General features: G+C 42.2%; 1 protein-coding gene across 4 annotated transcripts in view; it reads left to right on the top strand.

Moving 5' to 3' along the window:
* The window catches only part of PAK1 (p21 (RAC1) activated kinase 1), a 162,547-nt gene that overhangs the window by 73,582 nt on the left and 71,770 nt on the right, over window positions 1–17,195 (top strand). The window contains exon 1 of one of the 4 annotated variants that reach the window (XM_066369323.1): window positions 7,791–8,010. The exons of 2 other annotated variants lie outside the window; for them this stretch is intronic. The gene's annotated coding sequence lies outside the window, so the exon portion shown is untranslated. Of the gene's footprint in view, window positions 1–7,790; window positions 8,011–9,987; window positions 10,042–17,195 lie in introns of those variants that run through there. One more of the 4 variants, XM_066369339.1, reaches the window with a different exon arrangement.

Below are 17,195 nucleotides of genomic sequence, written 5' to 3'. Positions count from 1 at the left end.
GTCGCAGGATACAAAATTAACATACAGAAGTCAATAGCCTTTCTATATGCCAACAATGAAACATTTGAGAACGAACTCAAAAGAATAATCCCCTTCACGATTGCAACAAAAAAAATAAAATACCTAGGAATAAACATAACAAAGAACGTAAAGGACTTATATAATGAAAACTATAAACCATTGTTAAGGGAAATCGAAAAAGATATAATGAGATGGAAGAATATTCCTTGTTCTTGGTTAGGAAGAATAAATATAATCAAGATGGCCATATTACCCAAAGCAATATACAAATTTAATGCAATTCCCATCAAAATTCCAATGACATTTTTTAAAGAAATGGAACAAAAAATCATTAGATTTATATGGAACTATAAAAAACCGTGAATAGCCAAAGCAATCCTAAAGAAAAAGAATGAAGCTGGGGGCATTACAATACCTGACTTCAAACTATATTATAGGGCCACGACAATCAAAACAGCATGGTATTGGCAGAAAAATAGACACTCAGACCAATGAAACAGAATAGAAAACCCAGAAATAAAACCACATATATATAATCAAATAATTTTTGATAAAGGGGCCAACAACACACAATGGAGAAAAGAAAGCCTCTTCAATAAATGGTGCTGGGAAAACTGGAAAGCCACATGCAAAAGAATGAAACTGGACTACAGTTTGTCCCCCTGTACTAAAATGAACTCAAAATGGATCAAAGATCTAAACATAAGACCTGAAACAATTAAGTACATAGAAGAAGACATAGGTACTAAACTCATGGACCTGGGTTTTAAAGAGCATTTTATGAATTTGACTCTAAAGGCAAGAGAAGTGAAGGCAAAAATTAATGAATGGGACTACATCAGACTAAGAAGTTTTTGCTCAGCAAGAGAAACTGATAACACAATAAACAGACAGCCAACTAAATGGGAAATGATATTTTCAAACAGCAGCTCAGATAAGGGCCTAATATCCAAAATATACAAAGAACTCATAAAACTCAACAACAAACAAACAAACAATCCAATAAAAATATGGGAAGAGGACATGAACAGACACTTCTCCCAGGAAGAAATACAAATGGCCAACAGATATATGAAAAGATGCTCATCTTCGTTAGTTATTAGAGAAATGCAAATCAAAACTGCAATGAGATACCACCTCACACCTGTTCGATTAGCTATTATTAACAAGACAGGTAATAGCAAATGTTGGAGAGGCTGTGGAGAAAAAGGAACCCTCATACACTGTTGGTGGGAATGTAAAGTAGTACAACCATTATGGAAGAAAGTATGGTGGTTCCTCAAAAAACTGAAAATAGAACTACCTTATGACCCAGCAATCCCTCTACTGGGTATATACCCCCAAAACTCAGAAACATTGATACGCAAAGACACATGCAGCCCCATGTTCATTGCAGCATTGTTCACAGTGGCCAGGACATGGAAACAACCAAAAAGCCTGTCAATAGATGACTGGATAAAGAAGATGTGGCACATATACACTATGGAATACTACTCAGCCATAAGAAATGATGACATCGGATCATTTACAGCAGAATGGTGGGATCTTGATAACATTATACGAAGTGAGATAAGTAAATCAGAAAAAACCAGGAACTGCATTATTCCATACGTAGGTGGGACATAAAAGTGAGACTAAGAGACATTGATAAGAGTGTGGTGGTTACGAGGGGAGGGGTGAGAGGGAAAGGGAAAGGGGGAGGGGGAGGGGCACAAAGAAAACTAGATAGAAGGTGACAGAGGACAATCTGACTTTGGGTGATGGGTATGCAACATAATTGAACGACAAGACAACCTGGACATGTTGTCTTTGAATATATGTATCCTGATTTATTGATGTCACCCCATTAAAAAAATAAAATTATAATTAAAAAAAAAAAAAAAGAGTCAGTGTGTGAGCCAGGTAGTCAGCCTTCTGTTACCCAAATCAGCATCTGATTTCTGAGAACTGAAATATAAAATAGAAGATGGCTGAATTTGACTTTTTCTGCTGAAGACATTAGTGGTTCTTCCTTATACGGTATGATACATGTTTTATTGTTTCTTCTCTTATTTATTTTGTTTATTCAGTTTTCTAGTGCAGTACTTTTTATAGTTTATATATGTCAGCCTCCCTTATTAGTGGTAATTCCTAGAGAAATAAGACATTTTTAGGTCATCTTCAATCCCTTAGACAAGGGTATGTGGTAGATGTTTGATAAATATTTGAAGAGATTGCATAGTTACTAGATTTGCAGGTGACAAAGACTGGAAGGAAAACTACTATGCTAGATGGCAGAGAAAGAGATAGCTTGAAAAGATGGGTTGCCAACAAGAGGAAATTGAAGGACTTCTGCATTTTAAGTCTCAATGGCAACATATGGGCAAGCTGGAGGAGAACTAGCATGATGCTATTCTTATTAAAATAGTGGTTTTGGCTGCCTAACCAATGTCAGTCAAAGGCATTGCAATGGCTGCTGAAAAGCTAATGCAGTTTTAGACTGAATTATGGGAAGCACTAAGTACAGTTAAAGTATGATAGTTCAGTTATGTTCTGTAGGGGACACACTGCACTTAGAGTATCATGTCCCCCTTAGGGTACTAGGCAGTAAGAGGGTCATTATAGGACAGTCATCATAATCACTATAATCTTAACCTTTTAATTATCTGGGACCAGATAATTCAATACATCTCTATTAGGATGTGAGGCAGTAAGAGGGTCACAGGTCTGTCTGCAGTGGAAGGTGCCCTAGATCACCACTACTCAAAGAGTATGACCGTTCCCAATCTGCAATGAAGTTGAGAGAAATTGAGAGTGTTTAGAAACCTTTACATTAATCAGGGTGACATTAATCAATCAGGGGACATAGGTTCAGAGAAGACATCTCCAGGTTATTTTGACATTTGATTATATTGCATACCCATCACCCCATTAAATGTCACCCCATTAAAATTAATTTAAAAAAAGAAACTTTTACAGTAGTTTGACAGAGTAATTTTCTGTCTAATCTAATAAAAAAGGAAAACGAGGTTTATCATATATATCCATTTTTATGCTTGATACTTTAAAATTTTTTCTAAATTTTATTTTAGTAGACTTTATCTTTAGAACAATTTTAGGTTTACAGACAATTGACCAGAAAGTACAAAGAGCTACTGTATACTCTCCTTTGTCCCCTAAGTAACTCCTCTATGGTCAATATCCTGCATTAGTACGGTACAATTGATTAGCCAATATTGATACATGATTATTAACTAAAGTCTGTAGTTTATATTTGTGTTTATTCTTTGTGTTTTACTGTTCTGTGGGTTTTGACAAATGCATAACAATATCATGTATCCACCATTATATCAATATCATACAGAATAGTTTCACTGCCTTAAAAATATCTTGTGTTCCATCTATTATCCATCCTTACCCCCTTTCCCTTTTGAACCCCTGGCAACCACCAATCTTTTTGTTCTTTCTATAGTTTTGCTTTTTCCAGAATATCATGTATCTGGAATTGTCCTTTTTTCACTTTGCAGTATACAGTTAGGGTTTTTCCCATGGCTTTTCATGGTTTGATAATTCTTTTTTTTTATTGCTGTTTTATAATATGCCATTGTATGAATGTTTATCTATTAATCCTTCATATTGAAGGATATCTTGGTTGCTTCTGAATTTTGATTATTGTTAATAAGGATGCAATAACTATTTGTGGACATGTTTGTGTGGATGTAAATTTTCAATTTATTTGGGTAAGTACCTAGAGATGTAATTGCTGGATTGTATGGTAAGCCTATATTTAGCTTTGTAAGAAACTGCCAAGCTGTTTCCCAAAGTGGCTGTAAGACTTTGCATTCACATCAGCAGTGAATAAGAATTATAGTAGCTCTACATCCTCACCTGAATTTGGTGTTTTCATTGTTTTGAATTTTAGCCATTCTAGTACACTGGTATCTCATTGTTGCTTTAATTTTCAAGTCCCTAATGACATATGATGATGATTTTTTTTTCATGTTTATTTGCATTTCTGTATCTTTGGGGAAGTCACTATTTAGATTTTTTGATTGAGTTGTTTGTTCTTTTTTCTTCTTGAATTTTAAGAGTTCCTTGGGTATTTTGTTTTGTTTTATTTTATTTTTTGTGGTAGAGACAGAGTCAGAGAGAGGGACAGATAGGGAGGGACAGACAGACAGGAAGGAAGAGAGATGAGAAACATCAATTCTTTGTTGCGGCTCCTTAGTTGTTCATTGATTGATTTCTCATATGTGCCTTGACGGGGGGGGGGGGGCTATAGCAGACCAAGTGACCCCTTGCTCGGGCCAGCGACCTTGGGCTCAAGCTGGTGAGCCTTGCTCAAACCAAATGAGCCCATGCTCAAGCTGGCGACCTCGGGGTCTTGAACCTGGTCCTCCACATCCCAGTCTGACGCTCTACCAGGTGTCCCCAAACTATGGCCCTGCGGGCCACGCCATTTATCCGGCCCCTGCCGCACTTCCGGAAGGGGTACCTCTTTCATTGGTGGTCAGTGAGAGGAGCACTGTATGTGGCGGCCCTCCAATGGTCTGAGGGACAGTGAACTGGCCCCCTGTGTAAAAAGTGTGGGGACCCCTGCTCTATCCACTGTACCACTGCCTAGTCAGGCAAGAGTTCCTTGGGTATTTTGGATACAAGTTCTTTACTAGATCTGTGCCATGTCAATATTTTCTCAAGTCTGTGACTTTTCTTTTTTTTATTTCTCCTAACAGTGTCTTTGCAGAACAGAAGTTTTACATTTTGATTAACTCTAACTTACCAACTTTTTCTTTTATGAATTGTGGTTTTAGTATTGTATTTTAAAAACCATAGTCAACCCTAAAGTCATCTTGATTTTCCCCTCTGTTATCTTCTAGACATTTTATAGTTTTATGTTTTACATTTAGGTCTATTATACATTTTGAGATAGTTGTGAAAAGTATCAAGTCTGTGTCTAGATTATTTTTTCATGTGGAGAACTGTTTCTAGCACCATTGTTAAAAAGACTTCTTTCTTGACCTGGCCGGTTGGCTCAGTGGTAGAGCGTCGGCCTGGCGTGCAGAAGTCCCGGGTTCAATTCCCGGCCAGGGCACACAGGAGAAGCGCCCATCTGCTTCTCCACCCCTCCCCCTCTCCTTCCTCTCTCTCTCTTCCCCTCCCGCAGCGAGGCTCCATTGGAGCAAAGATGGCCCGGGCGCTGGGGATGGCTCCTTGGCCTCTGCCCCAGGTGCTAGAGTGGCTCTGGTCGCAACATAGCGACGCCCTGGAGGGGCAGAGCATCGCCCCCTGGTGGGCGTGCCAGGTGGATCCCGGTCGGGCGCATGTGGGAGTCTGTCTGTCTCTCCCCGTTTCCAGCGTCAGAAAAATACAAAAAAAAAAAAAAAAAAAAGACTTCTTTCTTCATTGAATTTCCTTTCTTCTTTGTCAGAGACCAGTTGACAGTGTTTGTGTAGGTCTATTTCAGCCTCTCTCTTGGGTTCTGTTGGTTTGCCTATTCTTTATCCCATACCACTCTAGATCACAGTAGCTTTACAGTAAGTATTGAAGTTGAATAGTATTAGTCCTCTGATATATATCTATGTAGCTACAGTTATATCTATAAAGCTATATTGCTTAGGCCATATCCCAGATCAGTTGAGTCAAAATCTCTGGTAGGACTTCAGTTTATTTTTAAACCATCCTAAGTAATTTTAATGCACAGGGAGATTTGAAAACCACCATAACAAGAATATAAACTCCTTGAAGAAGTAGCTTATATGAGATGCTTAGTTGTTGAATGAACAAATGATGAGAAGAACTCAGGGTATTTGTTCTGGAGGAGAGAAAAAGTTTAGGGGCTCCACAGATCACCAAACACACGTATCTGGAAACCTTTTATATGATATGCCCTGAAGGATGTTTTCTGAGTACTCTAGGAGTCAGAATTTGAAGTTTATGGAGGCACCTGACTGAATATTAGGAAGCAGCGCCTTGGAGTGCTAAGGTAACAGCAAGTGAGCTGTCTGTTCCTGGATAGGTTCCAGCGGGGCCTGGAAAGCCATCTCTAAGAGGATGGTGTATGCGGAAATATGGTAAGATCAAATGCTATGGTTATTGATCATTAGTTTGAAAAACTATGTACAAGGTGGAGTGCTGTTTCTAACTCTCATTCACTCTGTATAAATTGAGATGAAGGATGATGTGGAGTCAAAAGAACATTCTAAAACTACTTGGAAGCTGAGCTATCATAGTGCATTAGACCCACACCCCCCATCTGTATTATTGACCCGTTCTGTCTGTAATGTGGATGTCTTCAAGAAATACCCTGTCCCCACCAAATTTGGGACTTCTGGTAGTTGGAATAGCACAAATACTCAGGGCCTGGGAAAGGTGAAAAATACTTAACAGAAGAGCTCTTTCTGCCCTCATGAGTTCTTCCCTGGTACCCTTCTGCAATTAGATTAATTTAGGCACATTGAATGGCGGTGTGGACATTTGTCAGGAAAAATGGATAAATATCATAAAACTTCTCTCTAGCACACATATAAATCGGACATAAAGCTGGTTCCCTGCTTTTTGCTGGGCAGTTGGGAGAGGGATATGGCAGTTGCTATGAAATTGACTAACATGGCAGAGACAAATAAAACAGGTTTAGGAGTCAGACCATAGTTGGGACAACTTGGCCATTTATCAGCTTTGTAGTGTTGGGGAAGTCACTGCTGTTTCTCACTTATCATATTCTGTCTTTCAGCAACTTCTGCTGCTGTTTCCAAGCTGGAGTCTTAGAATGTACTTGTTTCTTTTTATTTCATCTTTCAATATATTATTTAAATCATTACCATCTTTTCTTTCTAGGAATTCTGAAAGAATCTGCTAACTTGTTTTTTGGTTTCTATCACCCTCCACTATTCCTCATTGTTTAGTGATTTTGTAAAATTGTAAATAAGATCTTGTCATTCTGCTTAAAACCTTCCAAAGCCTACCCATTGCTAAAATATAGAACAAAATCCAAACTCCTAGTTATGACCTGGAAGAGACCCTGCATAATCCCACTCCTGCCATATCTCTCAAGGGCAGCATGCGGGGGGTTGGGGGTGGTGGTGGTGAAGTCACATTGCCTCCTAGGGAGCATTTGGCAATGTGTGGTGTCTGTATATTGTTTTGATTAAGGGCTCTACAGGCATTTAGGGAGTCTGGGCCAGGGTTGGCAAAGTCCTGCGATGTGTTGTTTAGCTCCGGGCCCAATTACAATGCCTGATTTAAGAAATACTTATTGTATGAAAACACATTCTTCTGGACCTCAGCTCTCACATGTGTGAACTGGTAGAGTACCTGCTTCCTAAGATTGTGGTGAGATGGACATAACATTTTAGTCCCTGGTACACGATAACACGTAATAAATGGTAACTGCTGCAGAGCTTTCTTTGCTTAGAATACGTAGAAGCGTCCACCTGTCAATTTCCCTAGGACATTAGAATTAGAACCTGACAGCTTTGTGGGGGTTGGGAGGGTGGTTGCACCTCCTTTTCTGAAGCCTAATCTGATGGATCCTAGGATGACTTCAGTCTTACTGGAGACCAGACCCCTCTGCACAAAGGTTCTCTTCCTAGACTCGGGGGACTCATCCAGGACTCTTAACAGGCGTTGGGAAGCCTGGGCTGAGTGAAGAATTACCTTCTGCTGGAGAGTAGGTGGCGAAGAAGAGCTGAGGCGGTGGGAAGGTTGAGCAGTCTTCCCGCCCTCGGTACTTCTCAGAAAGGAGAAGCGCGGCTTCCTCCCGCCTCCTCGCCTCCCTTCTTCCCCCGCCCCTTCTGCTTCGCCAGCCACGGAGCAGCGCCTTCCCTGCGCCCTGCGAGGGCGGGAGCCTGCTGCAACGGGAGCTGGCGGCTGAGCTGCTGGGAACCCTGCTCCAGCCGAGTCCAGAGGCGCGGGTGGAGCCAGGGCTTTGCGAGGCCAGGCCGAGTCGGCGAGAGGTGCGGTTCTGCGACACAAACAGTAGCCAGAGATGCCGGGCCCAGCTCACCCCACCAGGTATTGCCGGCCCAGCTGGACGATGCTGGAGAGGGGGTGCGCTCCATCGGCTTCCGGGCAGTGGTGATGCAGGGTCCGGTAGACTTAGGGTCTCCACCCTTAAGAGATCCTAAATGAGAGGAAGGCTGAGGGTGGACCTGTCTGATGAGCCCAGCCGGGGCTAGGCCAGTGCTGGACTCAGAGATCTGGCTAGGGCAGGGTGTGAGGGGAAGCTGGGTTTGGGGAACTGCTCTGCCTTTGGCACCGGGCTTCTTTACAAGCACCCTTCTGCTTGGTGGCTAGGGTACTACTTTTCTCTACCCAGGCTTAGCTGATGGCCTGCTAGGATGGCGGGTTTTTTCCCTTGGTTGCTGGGGAGGGGCATTATATTATAAGTGACCTGTTATGAGGTGGAGTGAACTGGGAGATAGGAAACCGTGGAAGAAGATTGGGGGCTGGTCCTGTTCTGGTAGCCTCTGAAGGCCTCAGTTTCCTTATCTGTTCAGTGAAGGGCTTGCATTCTGTTTGTAATTCGGGCTTTTCCAGGCCGTCAAATTGCCTTTTGAAAAGGTGAGCTGGTTTAAAGTCTTATCAATGGGCTGCAGAGATGTCCTCCCTCAACACTGTAGGAGACAGGTGAATTTAGGGAGCCTACCTTGGGATCCTGTCTTCCAGCCAGCCTTTTTGGATGGCATCTTGCTGGTCTGCTCAGAACCTAGTGACTTCCTGGGCAAGGAGAGGTTGAGAATGCTGATTGTTTTGGTGTTGAGTGTGGATATGTGGGGTGTAGAGAAGTGGGATAGGAAGAAGCAGGTCAAGGTATGCTAGTGGTTTTTCTCCGAAATGGCCAATTCTTTTGCTACTTGGAAATAAAGCAGTTTTAAAATAGGCTGTCTTCTCCAGAGCCCCCTTCTTACTCTGCCAAGTTAACAACAGACCTTGGGTTGGTGTAATGTTTTAATCACTATAATCTTTCTTTCTTGATTATCTGGGGCTAGGAAATGCATGTCAGTCCTGATGCTAAGCCTAACGTGATTATTTCGGACCTCTCTCCTCTCCCTAGTTTTTCTATGATTCCTCCTCCTGATTTCTGTCTCCCTACTTTTCTTTCTATTTCTTTTTTTTTTTTTTCATTTTTCTGAAGCTGGAAACAGGGAGAGACAGTCAGACAGACTCCCGCATGCGCCCGACCGGGATCCACCCGGCACGCCCACCATGGGCGTCGCCATGTTGCGACCAGAGCCACTCTAGCGCCTGGGGCAGAGGCCACAGAGCCATCCCCAGCGCCCGGGCCATCTTTGCTCCAATGGAGCCTCGGCTGCGGGAGGGGAAGAGAGAGACAGAGAGGGAAAGCGCGGTGGAGGGGTGGAGAAGCAAATGGGCGCTTCTCCTGTGTGCCCTGGCCGGGAATCGAACCCGGGTCCTCCGCACGCTAGGCCGACGCTCTACCGCTGAGCCAACCGGCCAGGGCTCTTTCTATTTCTTATTCCTGATTATTTTTTCTGTTCTGCCCCCAACCTACCTTTTCTCCCACCCTTACTTTCTCCCTTCTTCCTGCTCCCTTTCTGCTTCCCTTTTCTTTCTCCTTCCCCATCCACTGATAGTTTTTCCTTCCCTCTCTTGGGTCCTTCTCCTGTTTCATTAGGCTTTCTTCTCTTCCTCTTAGAAAATTTTGTTAAGCTTTCTCATTATTAGTGGGTGACTGGTTGTAGGAACCTTTGCTGTGGTGTTTGTGAGGTCCAAACACTACATAACTCTCTTGCTTTTGGCTTTTACTTACAAATCCTATCTTCTCCAAGTGCCAGTTTCTCTCCTTCCTGCCTCTGTACCTTGCTTTGGTCCTGCCAATAAGCCGTCTTTCTCCCTGGATTTGTTCCCTACCTCCTTTCTGGATGGGAGTGGACAGCAGCAGGCAGTAGGGAGTAAGTGAGATGGGAGGTGGGGAGCTTGAAGTCCAGCGTAGGAGGAGAGACGCTCACATTCTAGTGAGAGTGACTGGGAGAGGAACAGACTCTTTGGCAGCTCTGAGGTGTTGCTGACCTGGAGGAAGGGGTAAGACTGTGTGAGCCTAGCGAAGACGAGGGGGATAGCAGGGATGGGGAGGGGGAGAAGGAGGAGTTCTGGGGGAGAGCAGTGGTCTTTTGAAGAAGAGGGTGGCCTGAATGAGATAGGGCTTAATTGAGGACAGTGGTGGGTGTGGTGGGAAAGAGGAACATATAGATTAATTCTCTTTCCCTCTGAAGCCTGGCTTTTTGGACTGGTTTGTTTCTACTCAGCAAACTTTCCTTGGGCAGTGTCCTCCACGTAAGAGAGCAAGAGGGGAAACAGAGATGAAACAGGACTGCTGTTTTCCTGGCACTTGCTGTCTAGACTAGAATGTGGAATGTGTGTTTATACAAAAAGCTTTGACTAGAGCATTCATTTATCATCAGGCATTCTCTGAACCATCTATTCTGTGTTAGTTATGCTGCCAGGTGCTGGGGGTGCAAAAAATGGAAATCGGACTCAGTTGCTGCCTTCTAGTACCGGTCAAGGAGTGTGGGTTGTAGTCTCATGTGATAAGTGTATGTGATGTAAGAAATGCAAAGGGGTGTGATAACACAGAGGGACTTTTGATTCATCAAATCATTGATAGAGCTGGGTACTAATCATATCTTCTTTAAAGGTGACACCTGTTATACCATGTTATTGCGGGCCCTGTGTGCACATATAGAGTAAACAGAGTTTTCTTATAGACACTTTCTGTCTACCTGTGGGATTAGACTCTAGGTGCTGCTGAGAAGAAAATGAACAGTTCTGTATGCGAGGTCACTGTGCCATGGCCAAACAGACACTCATTACCTTGGAAGGGAAAGAGACTTGGCCGCTGTTAAGCTCTCCTGGCTCTAGGCCATTTGGGTGACTTGGTGCTGAGCTTCCTCTATGAATCATTTGCTTTCTTCCTCTCCTTCCCCTTACCCCTCATCCCTCTAATTTTCTTAAATTCATTTTCTGACGGGCAGTAGGTAGATTCCAGAGACCATATGGAGCTAGGCTAGGCATTTTACTTTCATTGGCCTCTGTAATATAAGGATTTAACAGCTCATAGGACTGGTGAAGATCGAGTGAAATAATGAATGTCTGAACTGCTTTGTAAACAGTAAAGTGCTGATACAGATGTTACTGTAGTTGTTCCTGAATGCATGTTTAGCCTTGAAAAATGTTCAGATGCTGCAGCCTGAAAGAAGTACCTGGGGTTGCTCATGGACTAAAATGGAGTCTCAATCCTTAATAATAAAGGAAAAGAAGAGAGCTAGATAGAGAATGATTTGGAGACTAATAATTGAGCCTCATGCTGAAAACTGGGTTGAGAGATATGGTGATTTGTTTGAGGTCAAACAGATAGTAGGTGGCAAGTATAATGGTATTGTTTTTAATGACGCCTTGTGATATAGAGAAAAAAAAAAAAAAGAAGAGGGGTAGGAATTTGTAAGCAGACTGACCTCAATTCAAATTCTGGTTCTACCACTTAGTACCGAGATACTTATACCTACCTTGAAGAGCTACAGTAAAGCTTATGAATAATTCTATATAAAAAGAAAAATATATAGTAGGCACTTCTTAGCTATACTTACTCTTACTTACAGGGGTAAACTCTGAAGTCACCTTCTTAAGGAAGTTTTCCCCCACTGAGGGCCCCTCTTTTGGATGCATGAAGCCCTCATGTGCTTCCTCTTAGCACTCAGACTGATGCTTACCATGCTGTCTTATCACTGTGGTGTATGCATCTGCTTGTCCCATTAGTATGTGAATATTCTGAGAACAGCCACAGTATCTAATAAATCTTGGTGTGCACTCTCGCTGAGCACTATTTAGTTGCTAGGTGTACACTGGTAAAAATAATCGACTTAGTTGCTACTTTATGAAGCTTCTTGTTTATTGAGCAAGATGTATAATAAGTAAGCAAATAGAATTAAAATTCATGATAGGAGCTGTGAAAAGCAAGAGTTCCATTTGTTCATGTTAGGTGTAAGATACTTATGAGAAATACAGGGGGAGTTGTTTAACAGATTGTTTTTAGTCTGTAAGAGAGCTTTTGGGCTAGAGATAAACATGTGGGCATTGTCAATATATATAGATCAGTGTTTTTCAACTGTCAGTCCCTGGACCATTCTGCCAGAAATTTTGTGCAGGTCTGTGAAAGAATCAACCACCCTGATGTCGTATGCAGATTATAGACCCAATGATCTTAGTTGCATTTGCTTATGCTCAAGGTGATTTCTGTCTTAGCTGTCCCCAAAATAATTCTCCTATTTTCATCAGTCTCCAAATGTAAAAAGATTGAAAACCACTACAAATGATATGTAAAGCCCTGGAAATGGAGGATGTCATTTGGGGAAGAATGTAGTGTATGAAGGATAGTGGTTCCTAGTCTTGGATATATAGAGGATAGCTAGTGAAGGAAGAGTCTGCAGAGGGAAGAGGAATAGACAGAAAGATAGAAGGAAAGCCAGGTGAATGGGCATCCCCACAAGCCAAGAAAGTAGAGCATTTGAAGGAAAAAGAGATCAGTTATGTTGAATGTTGCTGAGAGATTGAATTGGTGAGGACAGAATAGTGACCATTTGATGTGGCGACATGGAGATGATTGGTAATCTTGACGAGATTGCTTTTGGTGAAATAGTAGGCTGTTAGTTGGCAAACAGGAGGGGAGGAAGTGGAAGTAGTGTAAGTAGACAGTTCTTTTGAGAAGTTTTGCTATAAAGGGGAACAAAGAAATAAATGGTGTTTGGAGGACAGTGTGGGTGTCCAGGGAGAGGTGTGTGTGTGTCTGTTTGACCTGGAGACACTATAGGATATTTATATTCACCCGGTGTTCTCAGGTCAGGTAAAAAATTTAGAGATAAGCTTGATTTTTCCTTTTTTCTCATACTGTACATACAGTCTCTAAGTCATTTGGCTCTACCTTCAAAACATATCTCCCTTTGCAATATTTCTTTCTACCTACTGCCATCCGTTCAAGCCACCATCAGTTTTCACTAGGAATATTAAAATAACTTCTTACTGGTCTCACTACTTTTCCTTTACTCCCCCGAGATCACTGCTCAGAACTCTTCAGAGTGTTCTCACACTTGTGGCAAAATTCAGATTTATTGTGTCCCTAAGAGCCTACATAATCTGACCTCTGGCTATCATCTCTAATCTCAGTTTTCTACCACATTCTCCTTGTTCACTCAACTCTTGTCTGGCTGGCCTTTTTCTGTTCTCCATGCCTGCAATATTCATATCTAGAACGGTTGTACTTACTGCTTCCTCTACCTAAAATGCTTTCATGTATGATTACTGTGATCTGCTGTCTCGTTTCATTCAGGTCTTAAGTGTCTCTTCCTCTGTTCTGATCACCTTATTTTATGTATCATCTTTGCCGCTGTCTCCCCTTCCCCCTTTCACATGCACTACTCTTTAATTTTTATTATAGAGCTGAAATGTATATTTATTTGCTTATTTCTCTGTTTGCCTCTCTTACTAGTTCATATACTCTATGAACACAGGGACTGTCTTATTCAGCTAGATTAGTACTGGTACATTGTGCACTTGATCTTAGTTAAAAGGCCGAGAAGCGATGTGTACTGGTATGTTGTAGGTATTGAATAAATATTTGTTGAATGACTGAATATATCTAAGAGAGACATATTCAGCCCTGCCAGCCACCATCATGTTTTCTGTCTCTATGATTTTGACTACCCTAAGTACCTCATGTAAGTGGAATCATAAAGTGTTTGTCCTTTTGTGATTGGTCTATTTCACTTAGCATAGTGTCTTCAAGGTTTATCCATGTCATTGCATATTGCATAACATGCCGCAATTTACTTATCCATTCATCTGTCAGTGGACACTTGGGTTGCACCCACATTGGCTATTGTGAATATGGTGCTATGAACATGGGTATACAGACATCTCCTTGAGACCCTGCTTTAAGTTCTTTTGGGTATATACCTAGCAGTGAAATTGCTGGATCATACAGTAATTCTATTTTTAATTTTATAAGGCAGTGCTATTATACTGTTTTCTTTTTTTTATTATTAAGTGAGAGGTGGGGAGGCAGAGACAGACTCTCACATGCATCCTGACCAGGATCCACCGGGCAAGCCCCTACCAGGTGATGCTCCGCCCAGCTGGGCCGCAGCTTCATTGCTGGGCACTCAAGCTATTTTAGCACCTGAGGCTGAAGCTGTGGAACCATCCTCAGTGCCCAGGGCCATTCGAGCCATGGCTTCAGGAGGGGAAGAGAGAGAGAGATAGCAGGGTGGAAGGGTGGAGAAGCAGATGGTCACTTCTCCTGTGTGCCCTGACTGGGAATCAAACTCAGGACTTTCACATGCTGGGCCGATGCTCTGACTCTGAGCCAACTGGCCACAGCCGCTGTACTGTTTTTTACAGTGACTTTTTCATATTACATTCCCACCAACAGTGCACAAGGGTTCCATTTTCTCCACATCCTTACCAACACTTGTTTTCTGTTTTTCTTTTTCTCTTCTGTTTTTTTGATAATAGCCATTCTAATGGGTATGAGGTGGTATTTCGTTGTGATTTTGACTTGCATTTCCCTAATAATTAGTAAAATTGAATGTCTTATTTGTGTACCTTCTTTGGAGAAATGTATATTCAAATCTGTTTCCCATTTTTGAATCAGGTTCTTTTTGTGTGTGTGTGGTTATTGAGTTTTAGAGGATTGATGATTTTTTATTTTTTGAGTGATTTTGATGGTCAATAGGGAAAAAGAAGTGAAGGCAGGGGTTACTGGATAGTGTATTGGAACTCAAAATGAAGTCTAAGAATTGTAATAGAAGTTCTTGAATAGGTGAGCTGCAAGGATAGGAGGTTGTGTTTGGAGTATATATAGAATTCGTTCCAGGTTGTAGTTAAAGCAAATTTTGGAGATAAGGTTCCGGGTATGATCGTGGGAATATTGGCTAAGCTGGACTGGAGGTCAGCAAATGAAGTGGCTGGAGTTATTAATGTGGCTGCAGAAGTCACCTAGAATGATAACTGTTGTGGTACAGAAGAAGACTGACCTAGGAACTAAATTCTTTGAGTGGGGTGACCAAGGAGTGGATATTTAGGCAGCATGGAAATATGATAGTAGCCAGTGGAGACTACTAAAAGGAATAAAGGCTTTTGTAAGAGGAAGAGGAAGGAATGGTTTTATGAAATGCACTGAAGATTAAGGACAACACTGATAGGTTGGGTGTGAGAGTAAACACAGCCTCCAGTTGAGAGGGCTGCTAGAGAGAGCTCTTCTCCAGGTGACAACCAGTTTTTTTCTTTTTAATTGAATTTTTTTTTTGGGGGGGCACTGGTTAGCATAATTAATTCTACAACAGGTTCCCAATTCTATAACACATCTTTCACTTATGCAGAATCTAATGAAAAAAGGACACACACATACAAAAAAGACAAAGACAAAGACAACCAGGCTTCTTTTAAGGCAAGGAGGCAAGGACAGATAGCCCTTGACAAATGGAAGTTCCAAAGGAAAACAGTGAAAGGGCTCTAGAGCTGGGAAGGGGCAAGGAATTTGGTCAGATTAGTGGGCATACAGACAGGGTTGGGGATGAGAATTTGGGTGATTAAGGGTGTCTGAAGTAGTTGGACACTGGAAGCTTGACTGGCTTAGTCTGGATGTCCTTTAGAGGACGAGGGCAGTCCCTTTTCCTGCTTTGGTTCTTAATACTTTCAAGAGAAAGTGCTCCTTTGAGGCAGCGTGTGGTGTGTGGGAAATCACAGGGTATGTTCAGGCAGAGATTGCCTGGAAGGTCATCCATCTAGGAGACAGCAGAACAGATGCCAGTGTTTCTTGGAAGGTTAAACCAGGTGCCTTATTGGTTCTTTCCAGCTCTCAGATTGTATGGGCTTCAGGTTTTTTAGTGATGATTCTCTCAGGTCAGGCCATTCATTGCTAAGTTTAGTGATTTGAAGCTTACTGCTGGGAATAGCTCAACCAGCAGTAGCTGGGGCTGCAGGTCAGAAATTTCCCAGGATGGTAGGGAGAGGATTTTAAGATCTTTGGTGCTTGTTTCTGCAAGTAACTCTAGTGACTCTGCAGGGCTGGTAAGAATGAGGAAGATGTACAGGTGTGATTGGCGGAGGGAGGTGAGGATTAAGGGTACCGGGCCAGCCTTAGTGAATTTAAGTTTGACACCACATCTCTCTGCCTTTTCCATTTCACTGTGCTGCCTCCATACCTGTCCAGTGCAGGAAGCCTCCCAGGTATGACCCTTTGTTCATTCTGCCTTAGATAATTATTAGTGTAGAAAGAGTGTTTTCTAAGAGAATCAGAATTACCAGAGGCTAGTCACGTCCTTCTCACTATTTCATTGTGTGATCTTAAATAAATTGCATACCCCTATGGGTTTCAGGTTTCCCACTATAAAATAAAAGTTTGGAATGGACTGATTTTTTAAGATCCTTCCAGTTCCTGCCTTTGTTTCACCGCCCTCCAAACCAGGTTGCCTTAGTCAGTGAGCCTTTCCTATTACCAGGTCTGTGTTGGGTCGGACTCTGGGTTAATCAGATTCACTTTTATCCCTTGAGTTGTTCATGGTCTGGTGAGGTTAATATGATGAAATGTGGAAACTGCTGCATAGGAGTTGTATAAAATGCTATTAAAGTGGGGGAAAGGTAGATGTGAGGGTGGGCTTCTGTGGATGGTTTCATAGAGGAAGTGAGTCAAGCTGGGTCTTGAAGAAGGAGCAGGACTTTGCCTGGAAGACAAGTTGGAACATTTTAGGCAGAGAAAACAGTGTGGGCAAAGCTAGGGTATGAAAGCATATTGAGCTGAATGACAAGTTTAGGGTGTAGTAGAGAAGAACAGGAAAGATGGGTGGGGGATGTGAACAAATATTTACTGGACATTTATTTTGCGCCCAGTAGCATTCTAGATGCTTTTATATATGCTTTTTAATTCTCATGATAACTCTATTAGTAGATAGCCTTATTTGTAGTTTACTGAGGAAGCTGAGAGTTAGAAATTGAAGTAGCTTTCCTAACAGCCCAGAAACGGCCTCCAGTTTTCCTCTCTGCTACCTCAGCAGTTGTTTTCTTGTTGCTAAACCAGAGCAAGTAGCCGAAGGCTACAGAGCGGGAGTGTCTTTGCTGCGTCAGAAGGACATCCCTCAGCAAATTCAAGATTGCAGCATTCTAGGCCTCTGCCAAAGAAAACCTCC

The sequence above is a fragment of the Saccopteryx leptura genome, chromosome 1 (assembly GCF_036850995.1).
Source record: "Saccopteryx leptura isolate mSacLep1 chromosome 1, mSacLep1_pri_phased_curated, whole genome shotgun sequence".
Classification (NCBI taxonomy): Eukaryota; Metazoa; Chordata; class Mammalia; order Chiroptera; family Emballonuridae; genus Saccopteryx; species Saccopteryx leptura.
Note: the sequence above shows the minus strand (reverse complement) of the source record. Positions and strands in the feature narration are given on the sequence as shown.